The following is an 11,328-nucleotide window of genomic DNA, read 5'->3' on the forward strand; positions in this document are numbered from 1 at the left end:
AAAACCTCAATACGGCCGTATTGAAGTTCAGTGCGGCCGTATTGAAGTTCAGTGCAGCCGTATTGAATTCATTGCAGCCGTATTGAAGTCCAGAAACTTCAATACGGCCGTATTGAGTTCAGTGCGGCCGTATTGAAGTTCAAAATGTTCAATACGGCCGTACTGAACCTCTGGGAGGCCGTATTGGGCTTCATTCCTCCCACTTTTCTTATTTTAGCTATCCTAAGACCTCTAGACCTATAGAGAACCCTCCTTGGGCCTTCTGGAAGTCCTTCTGGCTGATCTTCCTTCAGTCTTCGAGAGTCTTCAAGCTTTATTTCCGACCCGGACAATTTTAGGGGTCTACACCGCTTATTCTCACTCACCTTGAGAGATAAGGCAAAGGTGTGGCTAAGAACAGTGCCTAGAGAAAAGATAGCAACTTGGGAATTATGTGAAAGAGCTTTTCTAGAGAAATTCTTTCCTCCTTCTAAAACAAAAGAATTGAGGAAGAAAATCACTAATTTCCAACAAGGCACTAGAGAGACTATTTATGAAGCATGGGAGCGGTTCAAAGGATATCTTCAAGCATGCCCACAACATGGCTTCAACCGTTGGCTTACCATCCAATTTTTCTTTGAAGGATTGGACCAACAAAGCACCATGATATTAGACTCAGCAGCTGGTGGATCTTTCATGGGGAAACCTATTAATGACTGCATGATTATTTTGGAAAATGTAGCCTCAAATCACAGCCAATACAGTGAAAGAGAAGTCACAGCAAGGAAAGGAACTCCGGGGCGATATGAAGTGAACAATATTGAGTTACTCTTAGCAAAATTTGATACTCTTAATCAAAGATTAGACAAGATGGAAAAAGCTAAGGTTAATTCAGTGGCTACAAATCAAGTATGTGACCTTTGTAGGGAACAAGGGCACACTGCAGTAGATTGTACCTCAATTTTTATTGGAGAAAAAGAAGATACTACTGAACAGGTGGCAGCTTCTCATAATTTCTATGACACTCCTCGAAGAGAGAAGAGTAATCCATATTCCAACACATACAACCCTGGTTGGAAGAATCATCCTAACTTTTCTTGGAAGAATAACCCAGTTCAAGGAACTAGCAATCAGCAACCTAATTTCCGTCCGTCCAATCACTTCATTAATGGGGAAGGAAATCCAGTACAGACACCCTCAATTCAACAAAGTGTTTCAAGATTAGAAAACCTTATGGAGAATTTTGTCACTAATCAAAAACAGACCAATGATTCAATGGCAAATTCTATTCAAAACCTTGCTGTCAAGGTTGAGAATATTACTCTCCACAACAAGATGCTGGAAAATCAAATTGCACAGTTGATGCCTAGTTCAAACAATTCTCCAGGTAAGTTCCCAGGTAAAACAGTTGCAAACCCAGCTGAAAATGTTAATGCTGTTACTTTAAGGAGTGGGAAGAAATTAGACAGACCTGTGTCTAATCAAAATGATAGTATTGAGATTGATGAAGACGCTTCTCCTATGGTTGAAAAACCTGAAAAAGAGAGATTAGAAAAAGAAAAAGTATCTTCATCAAAGCCTCAAACTGTTTATCACCCTCCAATTCCTTTTCCTCAAAGGTTAGCAAGGACTAAACTTGATAGACAATTTGAAAAATTTTTAAATATGATCAAACAAGTGTATGTAAACATTCCATTTGTAGAAGCTCTACAACAGATGCCTACATATGCTAAATTTCTTAAGGATCTTTTAGCTAACCGAAGGAAATTGGATGATAGAGAGACTGTTACATTGATCCATCATAATTTGCCCAAAAAACTTAAGGATCCTGGTAGTTTCTCTATACCTTGTCTCATTGGAAATCTAAGGTTTGAAAAAGCCTTATGTGACCTTGGGGCAAGTATCAGTTTAATGCCTTTATCAATTTGCAAGAAATTAGATATGGGAGAATTAAAGCCTACAGCAATGTCAATCCAGTTAGCAGATAGATCTATAAAATATCCCATAGGAATTTTAGAAGATGTTCCAGTTAAGATAGGTAAATTTTTAATTCCGGGAGATTTTGTTGTTTTAGAAATGGAAGAGGATAAACAAATACCAATCATACTAGGTAGACCATTTTTGGCTACAGCAGGCGTGATAGTAGATGTCAAACATGGAAAATTGTCCTTATCCATTAATGATGAAACAATGGAATTTAATATTGCTAAATCTGTTAGACAACCTTCTCTTGAAAATATTTGCTGCAGGGTTGATATATTGCCTAAAGACATGGAGGAAGAAGTCATGAGATCTATTTTGAGGGATCCCTTGGAGAATTTTCTAGTTGGAGGAAAGCACATAGATCTTGAGGGGATTCAACCTAATTATGCTTGCTTGATCGATTCAAGTCCCCCGTGTAAAGAAAAAGATCCTCTAGTAGAAAGTCTTCTTGAGTCTTCAACAGATTGGCAAGAAGAAAACTCTCCAAAGTTAGAACTTAAACCACTTCCTTCATCTTTAAGGTATGAGTTTTTGGGGGCTAATTCCACTTATCCAGTCATAGTAAATTCAGCTTTAAATGAAAAAGAAACTGAAAAACTTCTCAATGAGTTGAGAAAATTTAGAAAAGTTATTGGATATACTATGGCTGATATAAAGGGAATTAGTTCTTCATTTTGTATGCATCGCATCTTCTTGGAGGAAGGATCCAAACCTTCTGTTGAAGCTCAAAGAAGACTAAATCCCAAGATGAAAGAAGAGGTAAAGAAAGAAATTTTGAAATTACTGGATGCTAAGGTAATTTATGCTATATCTGATAGTCCTTGGGTAAGTCCAGTTCATGTGGTTCCTAAGAAAGGTGGGATGACAGTAGTTAAAAATGATAATAATGAATTAATTCCCACAAGATCAGCATCCTTTAGGTCATAGTTGAAGTATTTTATTGCCCACAAAGCCTTCTGTTCTAGCTCTACAGGAAGATGGCAAGATTTGCCATAAATCAGCCTAAATGGAGACATGCCAATAGGTGTTTTGTAAGCAGTCCTGTAGGCCCAAAGAGCTTCATCTAATCTTAAAGACCAGTCCTTTCTTGTTGTAGATACAGTCTTCTCAAGGATCTTTTTGATTTCTCTGTTGGATATTTCTACCTGTCCACTTGTTTGAGGGTGATAAGGTGTACCAACCTTGTGAGTGACTCCATACTTTTTTAAGAGAGATTCAAACTTTCTTTCAATAAAATGTGAGCCTCCATCACTGATCACAGCTCTTGGGACCCCAAATCTTGGAAATATAATTCTTTTGAAGAGTTTAATGACAGTATTTGAATCACTCGTTTGAGCGGGAATCGCTTCTACCCACTTGGACACATAATCAACTGCAACTAATATGAACTTGTAACCTTTAGAACTTGGGAATGGTCCCATGTAATCTACTGTCATTATTATCATTATTATCATTTTTAACTACTGTCATCCCACCTTTCTTAGGAACCACATGAACTGGACTTACCCAAGGACTATCAGATATAACATAAATTACCTTAGCATCCAGTAATTTCAAAATTTCTTTCTTTACCTCTTCTTTCATCTTGGGATTTAGTCTTCTTTGAGCTTCAACAGAAGGTTTGGATCCTTCCTCCAAGAAGATGCGATGCATACAAAATGAAGAACTAATTCCCTTTATATCAGCCATAGTATATCCAATAACTTTTCTAAATTTTCTCAACTCATTGAGAAGTTTTTTAGTTTCTTTTTCATTTAAAGCTGAATTTACTATGACTGGATAAGTGGAATTAGCCCCCAAAAACTCATACCTTAAAGATGAAGGAAGTGGTTTAAGTTCTAACTTTGGAGAGTTTTCTTCTTGCCAATCTGTTGAAGACTCAAGAAGACTTTCTACTAGAGGATCTTTTTCTTTACACGGGGGACTTGAATCGATCAAGCAAGCATAATTAGGTTGAATCCCCTCAAGATCTATGTGCTTTCCTCCAACTAGAAAATTCTCCAAGGGATCCCTCAAAATAGATCTCATGACTTCTTCCTCCATGTCTTTAGGCAATATATCAACCCTGCAGCAAATATTTTCAAGAGAAGGTTGTCTAACAGATTTAGCAATATTAAATTCCATTGTTTCATCATTAATGGATAAGGACAATTTTCCATGTTTGACATCTACTATCACGCCTGCTGTAGCCAAAAATGGTCTACCTAGTATGATTGGTATTTGTTTGTCCTCTTCCATTTCTAAAACAACAAAATCTCCCGGAATTAAAAATTTACCTATCTTAACTGGAACATCTTCTAAAATTCCTATGGGATATTTTATAGATCTATCTGCTAACTGGATTGACATTGCTGTAGGCTTTAATTCTCCCATATCTAATTTCTTGCAAATTGATAAAGGCATTAAACTGATACTTGCCCCAAGGTCACATAAGGCTTTTTCAAACCTTAGATTTCCAATGAGACAAGGTATAGAGAAACTACCAGGATCCTTAAGTTTTTTGGGCAAATTATGATGGATCAATGTAACAGTCTCTCTATCATCCAATTTCCTTCGGTTAGCTAAAAGATCCTTAAGAAATTTAGCATATGTAGGCATCTGTTGTAGAGCTTCTACAAATGGAATGTTTACATACACTTGTTTGATCATATTTAAAAATTTTTCAAATTGTCTATCAAGTTTAGTCCTTGCTAACCTTTGAGGAAAAGGAATTGGAGGGTGATAAACAGTTTGAGGCTTTGATGAAGATACTTTTTCTTTTTCTAATCTCTCTTTTTCAGGTTTTTCAACCATAGGAGAAGCGTCTTCATCAATCTCAATACTATCATTTTGATTAGACACAGGTCTGTCTAATTTCTTCCCACTCCTTAAAGTAACAGCATTAACATTTTCAGCTGGGTTTGCAACTGTTTTACCTGGGAACTTACCTGGAGAATTGTTTGAACTAGGCATCAACTGTGCAATTTGATTTTCCAGCATCTTGTTGTGGAGAGTAATATTCTCAACCTTGACAGCAAGGTTTTGAATAGAATTTGCCATTGAATCATTGGTCTGTTTTTGATTAGTGACAAAATTCTCCATAAGGTTTTCTAATCTTGAAACACTTTGTTGAATTGAGGGTGTCTGTACTGGATTTCCTTCCCCATTAATGAAGTGATTGGACGGACGGAAATTAGGTTGCTGATTGCTAGTTCCTTGAACTGGGTTATTCTTCCAAGAAAAGTTAGGATGATTCTTCCAACCAGGGTTGTATGTGTTGGAATATGGATTACTCTTCTCTCTTCGAGGAGTGTCATAGAAATTATGAGAAGCTGCCACCTGTTCAGTAGTATCTTCTTTTTCTCCAATAAAAATTGAGGTACAATCTACTGCAGTGTGCCCTTGTTCCCTACAAAGGTCTGTCGCCACCGGCCCGAAACGGGCTTTCGGCATTCGCGAAGGATGGTTGGACTTGTTTAATTGTTTAAAAATATGGATTGCTAGAATGACGTATTCTCAAACTGAGACCTTGTCAAACGAGCAATTTTATTAAATGATTCACCAATCCATATTAATCCCAAGCGGGACCCTCCATGGATTAGTGGTTTTCGCAAAAGGAGGGTTCGTGGAGTCGCCACCAATGTTTTACTCAAAACATTGGAAAAAGGGATAAGGCAATTGATTTTATAAATCAACTTTGGCCATTACAACCAGAGTTGGGTAAGGGAGTCGGTTACGCGTGGGGAAGGTGTTAGCACCCCACAGCGCCCCTTTCGGGTTCCCTATGACAGATTATTTCTAAAATAATAGCGTAAAATTACTAAATTACCCCTATTTATTATAAACGCTTATAAATTAACTATCTACATGATGACAATTTAAATATGCACACAGAAAGCAGTAAAAGGAAGGATTTAAGAAGAACCTCTTGAAGCGTGCTTTTATATATTGAGTAAAACTGGGAAGCTTTTTGGCGTTCCCTCGCTCTACAAGCTCGCTCGCTCCTTCCTAAAAACTTTTGACTATGGAAATCCGGAGGATTTCCCTTCGACTAGGTTCGAATCTCCAAGCTAAGTGCTCGGAATTCCAGAACTTCGTCGGATCGACTCCCAGAGAGATTTCTAGGGCAGAACACTGCTCAAAAACCCCAGAATACTCAAGGAGGGAGTCAAAACTGAGTGAAAAGTGTGGTTGGACGTCCAAATGACGTCATATTTATAGGGAATAGGCGCAATACGGCCTACAGGGCCAATACGGCCGTATTGAAATTTTTGAACTTCAATACGGTCGTATTGGAGTTCAATACGGTCGTATTGAAAGTCAGAAATTTCAATACGCCCGTATTGAGTTCGCAGCGGTCGTATTGAAGTGTCAATACGGTCGTACTGACTTCAGTACGGCCGTATTGAAGCTTCAATACGGCCGTATTAAGTTCAGTACGGCCGTATTGGGCTTTTTCCCTCCACTTCCTTATTTTTAGCTATTCTAAGACCTCTAGACCTACAGAGAACCCTCCTAGGGCTTTCCAGGAGTCCTTCTGGCTGATTATCCTTCAGTCTTCGAGAGTCTTCAAGCTTTATTTCCGACCCGGACAATTTTAGGGGTCTACAGCTGCCCCCCCTTTACTTAGTCGGACGGCCTTTTGGTGTATCGGCTGACAAGTAAAGGAGTTGACCCAATTGTCCGGGTATTGTGCCGACCTTCTGACTTGTAGCGTCTTCCGGTGGAAAAATGTTGAGTAGCCTCTCCAGGTGGGTGCATACCTCGGCGCTTTTGACATCCTCGGTAGCTGAGTTTACCTTCTCCAAGGTCAACTTCACTCGACGCTCGAGCCGGAAGTTGGACATCAACGCGCCTCTGATGACGCTGATGGTTGAGTACCGCCTCTCTAGGCTTAGCTTCACTCTTTGTTCGAGCCGGAAGCTAAGTATCCTTGTGACGACGGTGAGCAGTGTGAGTTTTGCCTCTCCAGGCCTTGCTTTGCTTGTTGCCCAAGCTGGAAGCTGTAAGTACCGTCTCTCCAGGCTTAGCTTCACTCTTTGTCCGAGCCGGAAGCTAAGTACCCTTGTGACAACGGTAAGCAGTGTGAGTTTCGCCTCTCCAGGCCTTGAGTACTGTCTCTCCAGACCTTGAGTACCGTCTCTCCAGACTTTGTTTGAGTACCGTCTCTCCAGACTTTGTTCGAGTACCGTCTCTCCAGACCTTGTTTGAGTACCGTCTCTCCAGACTTTGAGTACTGTCTCTCCAGACTTTGTTTGAGTACCGTCTCTCCAGACTTTGTTTGAGTACTGTCTCTCCAGACTTCGTTTGAGTATTGTCTCTCCAGACCTCGTTTGAGTATTGTCTCTCCAGACCTTGTTTGAGTACTGTCTCTCCAGACTTCGTTTGAGTATTGTCTCTCCAGACCTTGTTTGAGTACCGTCTCTCCAGACCTTGTTTGAGTACCGTCTCGCCAGACCTTGTTTGAGTACTGTCTCTCCAGACTTCGTTTGAGTATCGTCTCTCCAGACTTTGCCTCTCAAAAATGAGGTAGTTGAGTATAGTTTGTCTCCACAGTCCACAATGCTGCTTCGACGGTTTGTTTTTCTGATTTTGTGCCGCTGAGGGCCGGATAACGCAGGGATCCGTCTAGGGGATGTGCAGTCATTCATAGGTTCTTGTGTCCCAACTTGCATTGCTTAGTTGGTACCCATGGGAATTTTTGACTCCTTGGGGTGTAGACACAGATGCTCTCTCTCTGAGTTGAGCGATGCCTTATGTTTGGCTGACGTCTTTTGACGTTGGTGGAGTATCCCGGTTATCCTTATTCGGGTGACTCTTTTTGATTTTCTGATTTTTACTGCCTCTGTGTAGGCTATTATCCGCTGGGGGATTTTGTCATTCATTTTGATTAGCCTCTTCTGTTAGGCGTATCATCTTGACGCTTGATGTTTGGCTAAGAGCCGGATTCCACTTGGGGAATTATTATTGATCTTTTCGATTTTCTCTTTTTGAAGAAGTGCCTCTAAGTAGGCGAATTATCTTGATGTTCAGTGTTTGGCTGAGTGCCGCATTCCGCTTGGGGAATATTTATTGAAATTTTTGATTTTTTATTTTTGTAGGAATGCCTCTTGAGTAGGCGACTGGGGATTTGGGGATCTTACGTATCCCAGAGTATTTTTAGGAAGCCTCTACAGGCTTAGCCTCGCTCAGCGCTTTAAGTCGGAGAGCTATCTTCCACTGAGGAAGTGTGAAGTCCTTTGACTTGTATATACTGTTTGGATGATCGCACTTCCATTGGGGATTGCGTCGATTTTGCTTTGATAGCTCTCGCTGGAGATTTTTCCGTGAGCTTGAGCTGAGGTTCCCTCTGGGGAGTATTATTTCTGCGAGCCTCTCCAGGCTCAGTTATTCTGCATACTGTGGAGGATGTGGAGTATTATTTTGGTAAGCCTCTCCAGGCTTAGTTATTCAGTACAAATTGTTTGTTGGATTTTCTATATCCTTGCCTTTTTTATTTTCGGCTTTTTCTGTATTTTGCCTTTTCTTCTGATTTGGCTTTTTCTGTATTTTGCCTTTTTTATGTTTTTGGCTTTTGCTGTACAGAAATTAAAAGTGCTAAAGAAATTAAATTCAGTTATTATGAGAGAGTATTATTTCGGCAAGCCTCTCCAGGCTCAGTTATTCTGAAGGAGTATTATTTCGGCGAGCCTCTCCAGGCTCAATTATTCTGAGAGTATTTTTTTCGGCAAGCCTCTCCAGGCTCAGTTATTTTGAGAGTATTCTTTCGGCAAGCCTCTCCAGGCTCAGTTATTCTGAGAGTATTCTTTCGGCAAGCCTCTCCAGGCTCAGTTATTCTGAGAGTATTCTTTCGGCAAGCCTCTCCAGGCTCAGTTATTCTGTATGACGCTGTTGATTTTCTGAATCTTTGCATTTTGTTTGCTGCTGTCATACACAAGCATTTTTTCTATTTTTTTATTTTTATGTGGTTGCCTCATGACGAGGTCTTTGAAAATTTCTTTATGGCCAATACGGCCGCATCCATTTCAGTATGCCCGTATTTGAATTGAAAATTTGTTCATAACCCTAATTTTGGTACGGGCGTACTGAACATGATACGGGCGTATTGTTTTTCTGAAGTTTATATTTTTTTGTTTTTTCAATAAACAGAGAATAAGTGATCTTCCAGTACACCTATCATCTGTATGCATGTATGCAGTATGATGCACCTAATTCTATTTGATTCTTTTTTCAAAAGAATTAACCGATGCGTTCTTTGTTTGGATCTTGCCATTCCTCCAGACAGACTGTGCTTTGCCGATTTCTGTAACCAAGGAACGATGCGTATTTGATTTTTGGTGTTATCAACCAAATGATTCTCCCTTCCTTTAGAAGATGTGTCAACCCTCCTATTGACCACTATATCTCCATGTTTCCACTTAGATTATTCAAAAATCGTTGGGGACAAGAGAGAAAAGAAGGAAAAGGTATATTTTTCAAAAGTTTGTGTTTTAGAGGGGATTGTTTTATTTTTGAAAAATGGATTTTGTAAGAATGGCTGGCCAATGGCAGGCTTATTGTGTTTAGGTTTGTTCGATTAAACATTTATGAAGTTAAGCACATCTTCGTTATTAATGATTGTGCTTTGACAACTTGGATAGCTTTTCTTGAGCTCCTTGTTGAATTCAATTGATGGTACCATCACGGATTTATTTTGTTCCCTTTTTTGACGGCCCTAACTTTTGCCTAAAACACCCATTTGTGATGTCTTAGCGGGCTTTTGTTTTTGTTCATTATTTTGTAACCCTAATTTTTGCCTAGGTCACCCTTTTGTGGGATTCCTAGCGGGTCTTTTGCTCTTATTTTGCGCAGTCCCCTTTTGGGTTTCCTGCCGAGCTTATTATCTTTAGGATTTCTTTATCCATGATGGCATTTATTGATGCCAAGAAAAGGTGCCCCAAGCTGTCATGCACTTTTCCACATAAAAATGATGCGGGTTTATTGATTATTAAGATGATTTTAACCTCACTTATGTTCGTTCAAACAGGGTTAAATAATGTGGTCTAGAACTTTATTGTAAGCAAGAAAAGAATCAATGAGAAATTAATGAAGAATGATTTTATTATAATCATGATGGAAACATGTGCCCTATCGAGGCTCGGGGGTCGGGCTGTCCCCGAGGAGTGATCTCTAATAGTCACTGAATTTACACATCCCTATTAGAAGGAAAAGGACACTTGATGACGACAACTGGCCTTGATGTTTGTGAACCAGCCTTCCTAAAGATCTGGCTTAAAGAACGTTGAGAAAGATCTTGATTCCTCTTCGTTCTTTGATCTTTAACAGGGTTGTATCCTAACCCTTGTTTCCCCGGATTGTCCTTGATAATGGGTAGCTCCGGGATTCCTTGGGAGTCCTTGCCTAATTCTTGTCTTGGCAAGTATCCGTTCTTTGTGAGCGTATGAGCTACCTTCTTCATTTCTCGGGGAAACGTTTCAACATTGGCGATTTCCAATGCTTGGAAGGCGGTTTCTAAAGCTTCCTCTGCTGCATCCACATAAAGTATGTTGGATGGCTTGCTGATGAGTATGTCATCTTTAGCTTGTTCGGTCACCAGTTTGTCACCCACTATGAACTTGACTTTCTGGTGGAGCGTAGAAGGAATAGCTTTCGCATCATGAATCCAAGGTCGGCCGAGGAGACAGCTGTATGCGGGAGTGATATCCATCACTTGAAATTCGACGTTGAAGATAGTGGGTCCAATTTGGATTGGAAGATTGATTTCTCCCACTACTTCTCTTTTAGAACCGTCGAAAGCTCGAACGATCATGTTGCTCGGGCGCGTTTGGACTCCCTTGATTGCCAATTGCTTGAGCGTTCTTTTTGGCATCACTTTCAAGGAAGATCCATTATCTACCAAGACTTTAGTGATGTGATACTCCTTGCACTTTATAGAGATGTGCAAGGGCTTGTTGTGGTTTGATCCCTCGGCGGGAATTTCTTCATCGATGAAGGTGAGGTGATCATTAGCCTTGATGTGACTAACAATCCCCTCAAACTCGTCTTGGGAGATAGTGTGCGACATATATGCCTCGTTCAAGACTTTCAACAGAGCTTGCCGATGCGGTTCGGAGCATAGGATCAACGACAACAGAGTAATCTTTGCTGGCGTCTTATGAAGTTGATCCATGATGGAATACTCGCTCTGTCGGATAAATTTTAACAGCTTGTCAGTCTCCTCCTCGGATTCTTTTTCCTCGGTTTTCTTTTCTTCTTTTTCTTTATTCTTGGGGGCTTTGTTATGAAGATCATCGGGAGTGTAGATCCTACCACTCCTAGTCATGCCCCCAAGTCCAGCGATGTTGGAGATATCGCTGTCGGCAGAAGAGTGGATGTCGTATATCCACA

General features: G+C 40.2%; 1 non-coding gene across 1 annotated transcript; it reads right to left on the minus strand.

Moving 5' to 3' along the window:
* Positions 1–480: 480 nt before the first annotated feature.
* Positions 481–587, minus strand: LOC145955373 (small nucleolar RNA R71). Its single transcript, XR_014431987.1, has one exon. It is a non-coding gene; the product is annotated as a small nucleolar RNA R71 (small nucleolar RNA).
* Between the last annotated feature and the right edge of the window lie 10,741 nt (positions 588–11,328).

The sequence above is a fragment of the Cajanus cajan genome, chromosome 2, assembly GCF_000230855.2.
Source record: "Cajanus cajan strain Asha chromosome 2, NIPB_CcT2T_4, whole genome shotgun sequence".
NCBI classification, from domain to species: Eukaryota; Viridiplantae; Streptophyta; class Magnoliopsida; order Fabales; family Fabaceae; genus Cajanus; species Cajanus cajan.